The sequence below is a fragment of the Talpa europaea genome (assembly GCF_964194135.1).
Source record: "Talpa europaea genome assembly, chromosome: 3".
NCBI classification, from domain to species: Eukaryota; Metazoa; Chordata; class Mammalia; order Eulipotyphla; family Talpidae; genus Talpa; species Talpa europaea.
This window is the reverse complement of record NC_140069.1, coordinates 40071078-40088918: the sequence shown is the minus strand read 5'-3', so window position 1 is coordinate 40088918 and position 17841 is coordinate 40071078.

The window sequence follows — 17841 nt, the reverse complement described above, 5'->3', positions numbered from 1 at the left end:
GGGTGAGCTGGTCTTTAGTGTGAGGGTTGCCACCTTGGCAACTGTAACTGGAGGAAATGCAGTGAGGGCGGGTCTAGGTTAGGTGAATAGTTTGACTTCTTGGCAGAAAAAATGAAGGTGCTCTTGATTGATTGCTTTGACTTTCATTAGGAAGGTTGAGACAGTGTCATTAGCTCTGGCAGGTAAGGATTTTCAGAAAATAGCCCTGGAAGTTTGAGGTTTGAGAAGATATGAACTACTTGCATCAAAATATGGGAGAATTTACAGGCAGAGTTGAGAGCCTGATGAATTCAGAGAGACACACAGTGTGGTTATGTGATAGTTCTCAGACAATACTCACGTGGTACCAGCACCACATAATTAACAACTTGATTCAAAACAATTTTGGGAGTTTGTTACTATAAAAAAGAGAGGGATGTGAAAGAAGACACATTAAGGGTGCTTTTGAAGGGATACTTTTACTAAACACAAAGATGCAATATATTCAAGGCCCAAAGAGACACATAGCCATGACATGGAGGGAAGAATGCATGCCCAGTAAGCGGCCCCCTTTGACTATTTTAATATGGATTGGGAGGACAAGGAAACTTCTACACTGACAGCTGAGGTGGACAGCCGGATCTAGCAGAAAGTGCACTGTGTTGGGATAGATAACACTAATAGAAACAAATACAATATAAAATAATGGCTTATATTTAGTCTCTGTGAAAAGCATTACACTAAGCCCTTAACTCACTAAGTTTCCAAGCTTGTTTATCTCATATCATTTTCATACCACACATTATCATTACTCTTTTTGTTTATGTTTCAGATATTGTTTCTTCTTTTTAAATAGGAAATTAAGACTAAGAGAGATTATTAAATTGCTGAGAGCCAAAAATTCTGTAAAATATGGAGTTTAAAAAAGTCACTGCTCAAGTTTCTATTTCTCCATGTGTCATAGTAATGCTGCCATATCCTTTTGTCTCTAATCTGATCTTTAATTTTGTAGAAAATTGCCCTAAGGAATTTGTAGCTAGGGAGATGAAAAAACTCTAATTACTTTGGAATATATGGATGACACTTTAGTTAATGCTTTGAGATTATACTTTAAAATTCACCATTTTTTTTCTCATTTCACTGCAATTCTTGATAATACAAATTTGGAAAATTTAAATTCATGATTATTATATTAAACATGAATTCTTCTTATTGTAACAGGATCCTGTTCTTAGGGCTCTCAAATAAAAATAATTTGTATAATCATTACAAATAATGAGCTATTTGAGCTGCAGTGGCTCAGTGTCTCAAAATATTTAGTGTTTCCAAAATGTTTCCAAATAACACACAATTCATATAGTATTAAATCAACATAATGTTTTCATAATTAATTGAGGGTTGGTGCCTATCTCCTTGCATTATATACAATGTGTTATGTAATGTCTTCATGATACATCAAAGCACTAGATTATAGACTCAGAAGTTCATTAGAAGCACTAAAAGAATGTAAAAGCAAGGAAGTAATTTGTTCTCCAGAAAGCATCATATAAAAAACAATCACATGCATTACTCAGTCTTATTCAATTACACTCCTGATTATTATATACAAAATATTATCTATATTTTATATATTAGTATAACATTGTTCTATATTAGTAAAATTTACTGTATTTCTCCCCTCTCCCCCCGCTTTGATCTTTATTGAACTTGCCAGAAACTCATACCAGGTACATTACCTTTTAACTCTCTGAAGTTATAATAGAAAGTACATAAACTTAAGTTATTATATTTATTCACACTTTCATTCCCCAGAAATTGCTATAATATTATGTGTGAAGGAATAAATGTCTTTCCTCTCAATTGCATGAGGTTCATGATTTGGGGCTATAAATTACTACCTCAGCATGTCTAGTAGCTTATAAAACAGAGTCATGAAGACCAGACTCTCTACAAATTATGCATTGCTAATGTCCTTCAAACAATGATGTACTTAGGAGAATAAATTCTGTTTACCTTGGTCGAAAATTTCCAATAAATGTTATTAATAGAATATCAGGGCTACATAGTCAAGTAAAATGCTTGTGTCAAGTGGAATATATATGAGTGTAACAGAGCTTGGATACGATTGTGATTCTTCATTGCCTACTTAGGTCCCTGAATTATGTTCTTGCCTGCAAATCATATAGAGATTGTACATAGCTAGCTACCTAGCTAAACAGGCAGATGGATAAATAAGAGAGTATTTATTTATAAATAAGAGAGATTTTGAAAGGTATGATTATTCCAAATTAATTTGAGCAAATCTTCAAACATTGTTTCTATATTTTATTGTGCTCAGAATATTCTTCAAAGTGATTTTTTCACAGGCAAAAATTAAGCAGTTAATTTGTACCCATGGCATTCTACTATGGTCTGAAATAACCTAGTATATAGGACTTGAATAGAAAAGTAGAACTATAAATGAACAGCTTTATTTCTAATTCATATATATGACATAAATGCATACATAAACATATGTGTATATGCATTTGTATATATACATAATGGGTGGAGTGTGACCAGTTTTTTAAAAATTTTTATGATATATGTGATGTATGGAGCACAAGTGACATCCTATGTTGTTCTTACTTATGCATATTAGAACCATTTTTCAAATGTCTCCTTGTTTTCAGATTGTTCTGATTTTGGGAAATTTATTCATAATTTATGAGTATGGTTCATGTTTAAAGACAAATCCTATGCATTTTATGTCAGCCTAAATTCCAAAACTTTAATTTGTGTAAATAATAACAGAGCAGGACATTTCTACCTAGAAAGAACACCAGATGTTACTGCGATTTGTCAAAAAGTGATGTGATGATTGATCTCAATTATAGTAGTAAAAGCAGTAGGAAATACTTGACATTAGTGGTGATTTCACTATATATATATAGCATTGAAAATTTTGAATAAATAGAACTGAAAGAGACATTGAAAAATTGTTTTGTTCTACCTTCCTGCAGGAAATTATGCAGGAAATTACCACTAAAGAATCTTATTTACCTTTACCTTTTTCTTTAGAATTGTCTTATCACCTAGGATTTACTGCACAATGTGAAAATCTTTAGTATTCCTGCAACTATAGTTATTATACTTTCAATCATTTTTAAGCAACCATAATAAAAGTTTTGGAAAAATCCAGCTGGAAATATATCTTAAGTATTTCACTAATGAATATGAAAATTACCTCTACCACTGTGTATGCTACCTGGATGTGAAAAAGTATTTAAATACCAGCTAACTTTTAAGGTAAATTCTCAGGATAGTTCATGATTGCTGTCTTACAAATTTTTGAATTTTTAGTCTGCAATTTTTAAATACAAGAAAATAAAAACAGCAAAAGCACGGTCAATTTTAGCAAAGATAGTGACTATAAATGTATGTTTAATTTCTAGGTGATTTCACATTTAGCAAATAAGGATAAGAGAATTCATATTTGAAAAAGTGTCCATCCTTGGTAGTCAGTAGAATGAATCTAATGGGTCAAAGATGTTGATTAAAACTTTATTTAGAAAAGTACCAGGTGTTAAACCACAAGCTAGGGAATATAGAGCAGAAATTACTAAAATATGTATAAACCTGTGTATGCCATAATCAATTCATAGATACCAGGCTCTTAAACTTGAAGGTGCAGAGAAGTGCTGCTATATGACCTTCTCATCTGGGAGATCTGTTCAGCCTTTGGGCCTGAAGAAGAAGGCAGTGATGGAAATCAGCAGCAGCAACAGCAGTAGCAGCAAGGAAAGTGGAGTTAGAGGAAAATAGCGTGATCACAATGTAGGCTCCATTTTCCTTGTCTGAATTCTCTGTGTGGACAAGACACGATTTTCATAAACCTACTTGATAGTTGCATCTGGTCCTCAATTACCTGCTTAACTGTCTTCATTTGAATAGGACAATCTCCCAACCTGATGAGTTTCAGCGTCAGGAACCTCAAACATTATAGAGAAGATCCTAGAGGGGTAAAGTGATTAGGTGATGATTTTAGTTCTTTTGCTAATTCTCTTTCACCTTGCAGAAATAAATATAAAAGTGTATTTATTAAATAAAGATGTGAAAAATTTAAATGTGTATTTATATTAATATAAAAACCATTGCCCTACTCTATAAATAAATGAAAAATCAGCACATATAAGGCAAAGATCAAGAATACTTAGAAGATCATGGTACCATATCATACTTTATTTGGGAAAATGGCAGTTCTAGAAAAGTTTCTCCTCAGAGGAAAAAAAGGCAGAAAAATATAGAAATTTATTTTTATTGATTTATTTTATTTTTTATTTATTTTTTAAACATCTTTAATTTTTCACTGTATAGGATATTTATAAATCTTTAGCAAGAAACAAGCAAAGTAATATGGCACATGAGAACCAGAAAAAGAATATATTATAAAATAAAATGTTCACTATTAGAAAAACATGAAAAATTTCAACAGTCCTTACCTATATTCTAGGAAGTATGAATAAGTGGGAGCAGTTTTATTTTTTAAAAAGTACAAAATAAAAACAGAATTAAGAAAATAAGACCAATAAAATTAAAGACAAAATAGAAAGCTTAGCTAGCATAATCAATGATCTTAAAACTTAAGCAACAAATCGGGATAAGGAAAAGATCTAAATGCTTCCAAAGAAAGAGAAAGAGAACAAAGCCCCGTATAAAGAAATTAGAAGCATATTATTATATCAGAATTCTTATAGCTGTGCTGCCTGTTGATTGACAAAGGAAAAGACCTTCAAATTATTAGGACCATTACCAGATAGACTTTCTTATTATTACATTTCAAACTCTGTCACATATCTTTTGCAAATATTTTAACTTTTATGGTCAATTTTCATTGTTATTAAATAATCTTATTTTCCAGTTCTAACATTTCAAATTATACATTATGAAATTCTCAATATTTCATTCAGCTTAAAGTGTTCCACTTCTCAAATTCCTTTCTGACCCTCAACCTCTTCCTGAGCTCAGACCTAATTTAGACTCTGAAATTTGTAGGACAATATGTTGGAACAAATCATTTCTATCCTTTTTTTACCTTTCATTTGCTCCATTCCTCAGTAGGCACTATTTTATTACTACTGCAATATTAAACTTTGAGGAAATAGGGAGAAACTGAAAGGAGGAATCTTTTCTGTTGCTAGTGCTGTTTTAATTGTGCATCCAGGTTCCTGTTGTACAACCACCAGCTAACACGTTTAATTGGCCCCAGGCTTCCTGTGGACACCACATATTGTCTTTTCCATGTGAATGGAAATCTGTATTTCTGATTGCCTTTAGCAAGCAAATCTTTCCTAGAGGGGTTCTCAAAATATCTTATCCTGGACAGTCTGCTCTAGTGTACAATTTGCCCTTGAGAAAACGTTTATACCTTTGTGTAATGCAAAACTGAAAATGTAGATGCATTCATTTTAGTCCTTCTCACATGACAGATAACCTACCTGACTCTTGATTTTCTCCTCTACTGAGACAATGTCAGGCATCAAAGTGCATTGCCTGTTATACAGGTCGTAGTCTAGGAAGCAGCTCACTCACCTCACCTCTTGCTCTCCTAAGGCCTTGCTTAGATGAAGGTTAAATCAGAGGTGGGTAGAATGGGAAGTCTTCAGTGCCCTTCTTCAAAGAAATCCTCACTTAATGGCCATCTCTATTTAATCATTTTCCAGATTTTTATAATCAGCACAATTGAGTGGTGGGCTATAAGCTTATCCAAACCTCCTTTGTGCTACTATTTTGCCTATTTAGCAAAGATGTTATATCTTTGCTATTGAGGACATTTGTTTCAATTTTGGCTTTTTAGCTGATACACCTGGGTGAGAAAAACTAAATTTTAGCATTTTATTAGTAATTGAATGTTGGCTAATTTAAAAAATACCTTGCTTTCTTTGGGTTTAATTATAACTTGGTTCAACCTACTTGACGTCTAGTTTGGCATTACATATGAAAACATAAAGTGAGAATTTTTACTGTATGTATGTATGTATCCATAATTGCTCACTACAACATAATTAATTTAGGAGAAAAAAGAGAAACATGTTAAAGTTTCAATAATAGATGAATTGTTGATTGCAGTATGGAATATTAGAAAGTGCAATACTACACAGGCATTCAAAATAATGATGTTTTTTATGGTGGGAAGAAATTCATGAGTAAACATATGAAGGTAATTTTTTAAAAAAATAATCTGTAGTAAGTATAAGCTGAACAAAACTTTAAAATAGACCAGAGGTTTATGAATTATGATTTATCACTTTTCAAATTGTGGGAAAATCTGGGTAAGAACATTAAATTACAAACTTCTTTTAAAATATTTTAACATTCATTTATTTGAATATTCATATGTAAATATTTGAGTAAATTGTATTTGTTTCCTTTGAATTTTTCTGTGTTGCTTCTATCTCTTAATAGTGTTTTTTAAGACACATTGATAATTTAGAAAAAATTAAATTCTTTTACCTGAAAATTTATTTGATGTATTTATCCACCCTTAACTATTATCATTGTTGATAATAATATTATATTAATAATAGTCTGATAATACTGGATTACTTTTCATATCATGTTTAAAAGTTAATTTATGTGAGTGCAATAGCCAAAAGTTTCTACTCCTTAAATAGTTCATTATGTGACTTTATTAGATTGCCCCCAGGAGCTCAGTCCTTTTTATGTCACTCGAACTTGAATTCATAGCAGCCATGTTGTTCCTACTTTAAAGGGGCTCCAAATAGGAATGCAGAGTTGATGATGAGGTTTTTCATTGCACAATATTGCTGTGGTGTTATTCACGGTATTATTATTGACATAGATTATGATCTGAAGGGGTTTCCTAGATTTATGCAAGATGGCAGTTCTCTTGCCAAGTGATGTTTCTGATACTCATCTGGTTATATCACATGCTAGAAATTGCTAAGAAAATTGTTAACTAAAAGTGTGAGAGAGACCCTTGTCAGCTGGCCTATAACTCCAAAAAAGAATGTGGGATTTTGGGTTGGTGTTCATTAGGGAATTCCTAATTGTTGTGTTTAAGATGGTAAATTCAGGAGTTCATACTGTCTGAGGAAAATTCAGGAATAATTTTTTCATAACTGCTGTGAGGTCAAATTTTATTCTGATCACTGGTTTATGGATGAGGCAATAAATAAACACATACACAAATTAGAAGGACATCAGTTTTGCCATATTTCACAGTGGCCAGAGATTGAGGATTACAGTCCTGTTTTTAAGTTATCCATCCTTTATGGCATATGCAGGTGATTTCCATTCTATAATAAAATATAGAATTTAAATAAATGAGGAAAATGGTGCAAACTCCTTTATCATAGGAACAGCTTTAAGCCACAAGTTCATAACATCAAATTAATTACAGTATTGATGTGCATGGATGGTTAATGTTGGTGTCCTGAGGCTGCTGCTACTGCTGCTGATTTTCCTGCAAGGCCTGTATATTCTGAGGCATCTCTGCTCAGAGGAAGCCGTAGGCGATGGGCTGTGCTCTGCTCTGCTGCCCGTTCAGGCCTCACGCTGCTCGTTTTGAAGATGCACCTTGTAAGAGGACAGGTGGTGCTGAGATGCCTTTTTGGGTAAAGTATACACAGAACAGAGTTATTCATCCTGAGGTGCTAATTTAGCCGCATCTAAATTGAAGGGTTATGCTCAGGATTCTTGTCTGGGATTCAGAATGCCCCATTTTGTGCATCTGAGAGAACCATGATTAAGGGCAAGGCAGACCATGGTTTAGATTTTGGCTTTGTCATTATTGATGAACATAAATAGGTGAATTGTGTAAACTTTCTAAGCCTTGGATTTCTTTTAAGTCAGTTGCTAATGCTAAGATAATGGTAACAATGATCAGCATTTTTGAGCATTTCCTCTGCATAGCTCCATCCCTAGAACTGCATAATTTCCTCATAAAATAGCTATATTGACTATGTATGATTACTGTCCTTATTTTGCAGATGAGTACACTAAGATCATTGTTATTCTCCCAGATACCAAAATAAATATGGAGTCAAAATTCATTTTCAACCATTAACAGCTACTTTATTCTTTAATCTGTAATTAATTGAACCCATAAGGGATCCATGGTTAGAATATAGGAGTTCCACAAACATGAATAGAAAAATATATTTATTTTCATACAGCTCTTCAAGAAAATTAGTATTTGTTAATTATGCAATTATGTAAACAATAAGATATGATACATAATATTAACAATACCTATGAATTTTTCACCAAATGAAACAATACCTATGCCCACATACTTAGCATTACCTCAAAATGGCAGTAACTGCTAAGCCCTTCTTAGAAGTCTCTTAGAGTTACCAAACTATATTAGTTATCATAGGGTACCATAAACAAAACACCATAGATTGAGGGGCTTAAACAACAGAACATTATTTTCCCACAGTTTTGGAGGCTGGGAAGCCTAAGACCAAGATGTGAGCAAGATAGTTTTCTTTTTTCTTTTTTTTCTTTTTTTAAAGATTATTTATTCATACAAGCACTGGGTATAGTCAGAAGTGCGGGAGGGTGAGAGAATTCACCAGAGCCAGAGCTGGGAACTGAACAGGCAGAGTGACGAAATACACTGCTGAGGGGAGCAGCAGGCTCAGCAGGAGAGGTCTGTCGCACCATGTGGGACCCTTGCCAGCGGCTGGGGATTGAACCAGCGCTGCAGAGGCTGCGGGCAGCTTCGCAGCCCAGCGCTCAACTGCTGCGCCACCAGTGGAGGCCCAAGATAGTTTTTTTTACAAGGCTTTGTCTCTTATAGGCAGCAGCCTTCTCACTGGGTGCTCACATGACCTCTTCTTTGTGAATGTATGGAAAGAGATCTCTTTCTCTGTCTCTCCTCTCTCCCATCTCTTCACACTCCCCCATTCCCAGTCCTATAGTATTAGGATTACACTTGTGGCTTGATTTGGCATTACTTAGCATCTTGGAAGCCCTATGTCCAAATACAGTGGGCTTAATGCTTCTACATGGGAATTTTGGGGGGTGCAGAATTCAATTCACAGCACCAATTAAAAAGCAAGAGACTGGGACATTTGTGATAGGATTGAACAGTGCTAGCCCCCATTTGTCTGGTTTTGGGAAGGAGTATTTACTTCCCACTCTTCCTAATTTGGCCTTCTTGTGTGATGTATAATTTCCTATAGCTGAGGCAAAGGCGTTGAGGAGAAAAATGGCACCTAAGTTATCAAGACAACTTGGGGTAAAATGTCAATGAGTGTTTGGTCTCTTGGTAATTGTATGCCATATTTACAACTGAAATCAAAGATGAGCTGATGGGCTGTGTCAGCTGTCACATAAAAACAGTGTCAACACTATGTTGTAGACCCCATCCCTTTTGGAAGAGGGTCAGCTGCTTACAATAGATGTTAATCATTTAGTTGAGACTCTTCGTATTTGAAATATGACATTGTGTTTTGTCTTTGACACAGGTCATAACATAATTCTTGGAGATTTCAAAACAGTAAGCAAGTCTTGTGGGGTAGATAAAGTGTCTTTCTTTGAACAAGGTATAATTCTCTTGCTGATTTGAGTAAGCATTGATTTGTATATCTCTAGAGATTTCAGTTTCCTTATGTGGAAAACCAGGAAAATGGAACACCTAGTAGTTGATATATTGTGATATTGACAGGATATTGGTGAGCTTAAACTGAGAAAAGCTTTTATATGCATTTCCCTTTAATAGTATACATTTCCATTTTTCAGAAATATGTAATTAGTTATGTTTGCCTTTGGGTCATAATACTCAATATATGGAATTTTGGTTGTGAAATTATTAAAAATAGGTATTTTAGATGAAACTAGACCCTAATCCTTCTTAGGATTTTTGACATATGTGATGAAGAGCAAGTTTTGAAGCCATTTTAATTCAGAGCACAACTAACTTTTATCAATCATTTTCCAACTACCACCAGTATTATGATTTTAGAAACTCAGTAGATGTGTGATAAAGTTTATAAAAACACAAAGCTGATTGTAGAAAAGCCTTATTTATAAGAGAACACCTGTTTGGGGACCTGTTATAACTTAACTCATTTTTTAAAACCTTTTAAGAGGCCTTTCATGCAGTATATTCTGAACCCAGAAATTATTCAGTCTAAAAAATTCTCAAGGGGAAACAGAGCTACAGAATCAAATAAACACAAAAAGCAAAATCAAACAAAATTGTAACCACACACCTGGGTTTTAACTTTTTAACTCAGAGTTAAAGATGAAGTAAGAAAGGAATAGATATAGATCATGGTGGCCAGACAAAACAAAAAAGGGTAACAATATTAATATAGCTAGATATTACAAATGGTTATTTAGCAAAGAGGGCTATTTTTATTATTACAAAAAAATACAAGGATTTGATTGTAAGGTTCAAGAAAAGTCTATAAGAGGAAGCGAGGTATGGTTTGCAGGTCTCCGAGGAAGAATGAATTCAAGAAAGTATTGAGACACCCTCATAAAAGGCATGTGGAATAAAAGTTGACCATTGGTTGAGAAATCTGTACTATGTGGTTACACAATAATTTAGATAGTAGTGGGGAGAGATTACCTGTTAGGTAACATTAAATACTTCAAGCAGTGTTAGATGAGTTTCAAAATGACAAGTTATTGCAGGTGGATAGATAGATGACTATGTGTAACATTTCTACTCAGGTATGTGAAGATGGAGAGGAGCTGTTTGTTTCAGACCTAGAAACTGCTGAGTTCTTATCTCACTATGAAGACTGCTGCAGGAAAGAGGAATATATTGGGAAAAACAAAAAGGTTTAACTGGAAATAAAATAAAAATAAGTTGCAGGAACCCATGTAATTAAGGAAATGAGGTTGATTATATAAGTGTCAGAAAAATAAATGGGCACACTTAAATATAAGCTGAAAATGTTAAAACTCTTCAGCCCCTATGTTAAGAGATTAGGAAAATTATGAGAGCAAATGAAAGGAGTATTTCTATCCTTACTGAATCAGTGAAGTTACAGAATTTGAAGGAAGCTTTTTATTTAAATTTTCTTATTTGTATTTCAGGCTTTGTTGCACCAGTAAACACATTCTGAATTATAATTTTTAAAAGTAATAACAGATCTCATTTATTTTCTTTATATTAGTATGACATATTTCTATCATTTACTCCTTAAATATAATTTTGAATAGTAATGTAAGATATATAATCCCCACTTGGCTTCATAGTCTGCTTATGCTTTAATATTTTAGGAGAATATTAAGTATTAGTATTTATTAAGTATTAGACTATTGAAAGTCTTATTAATCTGTTGAAATAATTAGCTCTATTGATATCTTACACCAGTATTAATCAATCTTATGTTGCTGAGAGAATGAAATACTGTTTAATATGGTGTATGCTGCCTTTATGGGATTGTTCTATTGTACATGCTTATATTTTAAGAATTTAACATATACATTAATATATGGATTTGTTTTTATTAGTGTTTCTAAAATCCATTATCATAAAACTATTAATGTTAAAGGCAGTTGTCAAAACAAGTTTCTGTGGTTAAACAGATATAATTATTGCTTTATCAACTCTCTCAGAATAAACTATTCAGTAGCATAATAAAACTATAAAAAATCCCCATTTATCTTTCATTAGAATTCACTTATTTTGTTTCTTTTCCTGAGATTTGTCTACCCTCATGTTCAAGGCTTCTCTATTTTGTCTAAGATATATCTTTCTTAGATAGAACATTGCTCAGATGACTTTTGCTTCCTAGGATTATGCTTCTGAATTTATATTATGTGGCAAAAGTGATTTTGCAGGTATTATATTTTTCCTTTTAATTTTATTTTTATTGAACATTGTATTTTAACATTATATGAGTTTCAGGTGTGCACCATTATTAATTAATGTGTATATATACTACATTAAATTCCCCTCTAAAAGTCCAAATCTATCCTTCAACCTACCATTGTCTCCCTTTTCCCAATTTATCCAACCCTTCTATTGAATACTAATTTACCTTATATCCCAAAAGTTTATTTTTATTCTTTCTGATCGTCTCTTGGTTTTCTCTATATACCACATTTGAGTGAAATCATACAATGTTTGTTGTTTTCTGTCTGGTTTATTCCACTAAGCATAATTCCCTCTAGGTTCATCCATGTTGTTGCATTGGCAGAATTTCATCCTTTTTATAGCTGAATAGTATTCTATTGTGTATATATACCATATCTTAATGATCCATTCATCAAACAATGAATACTAAGGTTGTTTCCAGATCTTAGCTATTGTAAATAATGTTGCAATAAAATGGGGGTGTATATAAATTCAAATTCATGATTTTGTACTTTTTGGGTAAATACCCAGAAGTAGAATAATTTACTTACATAAATTTCATTTCTAATTTTTTAAGGAATTGCCATACTTATGTCTATGATGGCTGCACCAATTTATACCCCCTTCTCTCCACATCCTCTCCAACATTTGTTGCTTCTTGTCTTTTGGATGAAAGCAATGCTCACAGTTGTGAGGTGATATTTCATTGATGGTTTGGTTTGGATTTCTCTGATAAGAGATGATGGACATCTTTTCATGTGCCTTTTGCCATCAATATATATTTTTGGGGGGCCTCCCTAGTGGTGCAGGCAGTTGAGTGCAGCGCTGTGAAGCTATCCGCAGCCTCTGTAATGCTGCTTCAATCTCCGCTGGCAGTGGAGCAACCCACATGGCGCAGCAGACCTCTCCTGTCTCGCCCGCTGTTCCCTTAGCAGTGTATTTCAGTCAATCTTGCTGTTCTGTTCCCCACTCTGTCTCTGGTGAATCCTCTCACCCTCCCACACATCTGGCCTGTACCCGGTTCTTGTATAAATAAATAAATCTTTAAAATACATGTATATATATATATATTTTTTGGGGTGGGGGAAGTGTCTTTTAGAACCCATGTGCATTTTCAATTGGGATTTGATTTTTTTATCATTGAATTTTATGAGTTCTTTGTATATCTTGGATATAAACCCCTTATCATACATAGGATGTTTAGATATCTTCTCCTATCAATAGAATGACTTTTATTGTTTGATCCAACCTTCTTTTGTTGGGTAGAAGCTTTTTAGCTTGATATAGTCCCTTTTTTTATTTTTGTTTTTGTTTCACTTGCCATTGGAATTGAACACCCAAATACATCTCTAAGACTGGTGTCAGTTTTGGACCTGCCTCCACCCGTTGTATAGTTAAAAATATTTTAAGTTTTAGCTTAGCAGATTGATGTTTAACTATATTTGCATGTCTTGATAGTCTCATGAAAAAAATAATTCTCTTGATATTCCTATGAGAAAAATAATTCAACCTCAAGGTAGTCTCATCTTTCTCCATTACAGTGATTAGTTAATATACCATAGTAAAGGTGATACTACTCTCCAGAGGATACAAATCACAGTTGTCGAAGGTGTTTTGCAGTTTTGGTACTTTTTGGTCACTCAAGCATATTTTCACCAATGAAAGCAATGTCCATGAAATGTTCACCAAAGCATACCTGCCTTTAAGTTATTGCTTTTCTGGAATCAAAATGCTCAGGTGTAATCAATAAAATATTAAGTGAAAACATCTGTATAAATTAGTTTGAAATGGTTATATTGGGAATGTTATACTTAGTAGGCAAGTTATTTTTTTTTGCATGTATATTGGCCATAATACTGCATCAAAAGGTATTTCAAATATGAAATTAACCCAGAAGTCAAAGGAGGATATCTAACATCTACCAGAAACACTGCTCAAAGTAGGAGAATGACAAAGACAGAGACACAGGCAATTACAGAAACACAGAGACAGAGAGATACATAGACAGACTCATGAAGTCCTTTCTTCTACCCTATAATTGGAAGGCATTGGCTAAGTCCAGCTGTATGCCATTTGACAGGACAGCTTGAGAACTACAGTTGATAGGAATCAGTCAGCCCATTATAGTGAGCAAACCAGGCAAGGACAAGAAATGGATTTAAGAGGAAACTGGCCAAGCTGGAATACATGTCAAACCAGTTTTTTTGATCAATTACATTCAGGAAATCAATTAACTCACATTTTAATAAAAATATTGCCTATAGTATAATAATATAGATGTGTCTTTGCTGAGTAATAGTATGTACACAAGATGACTGATGAATGTAACTATATTTTTTACAATTTTATTTAATGTCTAATCATTTAAATTATTAAACTTACACATTATTACAGAATTTTTTTCGACAGAGTTTTAGAGGCCATCCCATTACTTATTTAACTGATGAGAAACTTGAAATTAGGAGAATTTAAGTGATTTATTTTATTTATGCACACAAGAACTGGGGTAGGCCAGAGGTACGGGGGGGGGTGCAGTGAGAAGATTCAACAGAGACAGAGTGGGGAGCAGGACAGACATATCTACCAAAATACACTGCTGAGGGGAGCAGCAGGCAAGACAGGAGAGGTCTCCTGCGCCATGTGGGTTTAGCTCCCTGACAGGGAATTGATCACATGTTGAAGTGGCTGGCCATAACTTGACAGCGCTGAGATTTAACCTTTCCACCGCCAGGGAGGCCCATGCTCATCTTTTTAGTTTGTCACTTGAGCTATGGTGAGGTATACTCCAAATTGAAAGTTAAAAAATGTATACTCCCTTTTTTAATTTTTTTTTAAGATTTATTTTATTCATTTATACAAGCACTGGGCACAGTCAGAAGCACGGGAGAGTGAGAGAATTCACCAGATGCAGAGGGGAGAGCAGAGCAGGCAGACTGACAAAGTACACTGCTGAGGGGAGCAGCGGGCGGCAGGAGAGGTCTGCGCGCCATGTGGGACCATCCTCTGATGGCCGGGGATAGAACCTGTGCTGCAGAGGCTGTGGACAGCTTCGCAACCCAGCGCTCAACCACTGCGCCACCGGGGAGACCCACATACTCCCTTTTATTTTATTTTTTAAAAAAATTTATTCATTTTACACAAAAACCAGGGTACAGGCCAGATGCGCGGGAGGGTGAGAGGATTAACCAGAGACAGAGCGGGGAACAGAACAGGCAAACTGACTAAATACACTGCTGAGGGGAGCAGCGGGAGTGACAGGAGGGGTCTCCTGCACCATATGGGACCCTCGCCAGCTGGCTGGGATCGAACCGGTACTGCAGAGGCTGCGGACAGCTTCACAGCACGGCACTCAACCACCTGTGCCACTAGGGGAGGCCCCACATACTCCCTTTTAAATATGTGTTTACTTTATAATAAATGATAGGCAAGGCTTTCATGTGGCATTATACAACTGTCCACTCAAAATGTACATGCACTCACAACTTACAAGAATCATAAATAAGATCTAAATTCTACATGTTACATATATTTGTTGATATGACATATGTGCAATGTGTTAGTTATGTGTTTTAAAGGGTTTACCTTTAATCCATTCTCCTGACAATAATCTCTGTAGAAAAGTTAACCAACAATTGATTTTCTATTGGTAATGTCTTCTATACCAATTTGGAAAGAGATAATCATTCAGTTAGAAACACTTAGGTTACCTTATTGCAAATGATTGAAATCTGATCTGTTTAAACTAAAAACAATTTAATGAAGAGTACTATTTTGCTTAAAGAATTTTCAGGTAACCTGTACTACAAATTTTGGAAAGTAAGAATCACAAAAAGGAGGTTATGAAGTTAGACTCACAACCAAATTAGGCTGCCTGACTAGAATGGCAGAACATGACTGAAGCTGCAGCTGAGCCCTCAAAATTATAACTTACAGTGGGACACTTTGCTCAGAATTGCCACTGCCATAAGTGCTGGGTGTGAAAAAATAAAGTAAAAGTAAGCATATTGTTACTGCTGTACTCAGGAAGGAATGTTTGCTCTCCCTTTTTATTTGCATCACTTGATCATGAGTAAAAGCAGACAGCTGGTGCATTTGATTGTCTAAGTCTAGATTAGTGGCTACTTGGTCAATTTCAATCCCAGACAATCATTATTTTTTAAATTTAATTTTCTTGTTATATAATTTATTTGCAATAAATGAATAAATCCCCATAAATCTCCCACCACCTCATCACCCATGAACCATCACCGTAGTCTCTTGTACTCTTCCCTCCCTTGTCGTGGCCCCTCTCCCTCCCTCTCCCCCTCCCCTGTTGTGTGCTTAGATCTACAGTTTGCCTGCAAGTTTTGCCAGACTGTCTTCTTGCAGGACTTTCTGAATTGACAAAACTGAAAAAGTAGGAACAACTTTTTGTTGGGTATTGATAAAATTCTGACATTGCAGTTCTGGGAGAGTAAAATGTAGAACCGAGTTGCTTGTGAATGGGAACATCCCATTGCTGGCACATGCAATGGTAGTATAGTTCTAGAAAGCAGAATCTTGCCTCAGCCCTCTCTTGACAGAAGTGAGAGGCAGAACCTCTTTTCTATGCAATTTTATGGTGTGATTTTGGTAATCATCTCTAGAAACACAGATTTGAGTCTCCTTTTTCAGCCCTACTCATAATATGTTAGGTCTTATGTGCCTCAAAACTTACTTCATGCTTGAAACTCCTGTGTATAGTTGTATTGCTTATAAATCAAGAGTGCTCATTAATAAAAGAATTAAATCGGTAGTAGTTCTATGCAACAGGCCTTCCAAAAACAAGAATTTGCAAAAGGTTATTTATCCTGATTTATTTTAAGAGTGTAAGAAGAGGGTTATTTGAAGGGTGTAGCAAAAAAATCCAGGTTACTGAGTTATAAAACAGTTAAATTAACTATTGTGGTTTTCTTCATTAAGTACATTTAAGACAAATTTTGCTGGATCAAGTGGCTATTAGTGGGGCCAAGAAATAAAAGAACTGTGGGGTGAGCTGCTTATTTATAACTGCAGTGAAGAATGGAAAACAAAGAGTAAGAATAAATGCTCCATGTCAAGGAGTAATTTGGACAGTGTCAATGGGAATCACTGGAAGAACCACAAATAGTATGTTATGGTTAAAATGCTAAATGCAAGATACATGAATGGCCATAAAGAAAAACAAGTGGGAAACTATTAATGAAGGGTCTAACAATCATTTTTTAAGAGATAGACTTCTGCACAGCAACTGGTAATACGACTAAGGTGGTGGTAGATTTAACTAACATGGTGATGACAATGCTCATGGAGAATTGTTTTTTGTGTGAGAGGTTTCTGAATTCACATTTTGGCACCATAAGTTTGATTGTGCAACAAGTGAAAATGTCAAAGAGAAGCTTGATCTGGAGCTCAGCAGATTTCTGGGAAGGAAATACAGACATAGCACTCATATGCAGTAGATTTCATCTGTAATTGAGGGTGAATTCAGAGTGCCTAGAATTAAGTCCTCTCAATGTATTACCTGACATAGATCGACAGTTTAGAGGGGATATTTTGAAGTATCAGGTGGGTAAAAAGAAAATGAGATGAGTATTGACATGAATTCTAAACTTCAAAATTCTTCCTAGGAGTGAGTAGACTACAGTGTCATAGGCTTTAGAGAAAAGAGAAAATGAAAAGTATGCAGTGGATTTAGCATTAAGTTGGATGCATATTAAGTTGATGAATCCACTATTAATGAATCTGATAGAAAGGTTAAGAGAAAATTGTAACAGTAGAAGTCTTAGTTCTAAACCCATGGATAATTAACTCCAAGATAGTTATTACTGAATATTTGTTGAAAGAATGTGAAAACATGAGTAAGCTTATCAAATCTAGAAGTCCTGTAGTTAAGCCATCAAATTTCAAAGTAATATCTCTTATAAAAAGTTAAGAAAGTAGTAAATAAGGTTATTTTGTAAGTAGTGGACTCATGTCATGTCCCGTCATCCAAGTAAGTTAAATAGGCTTTAAAAAGGGGAATAAATGTACAAAGTACT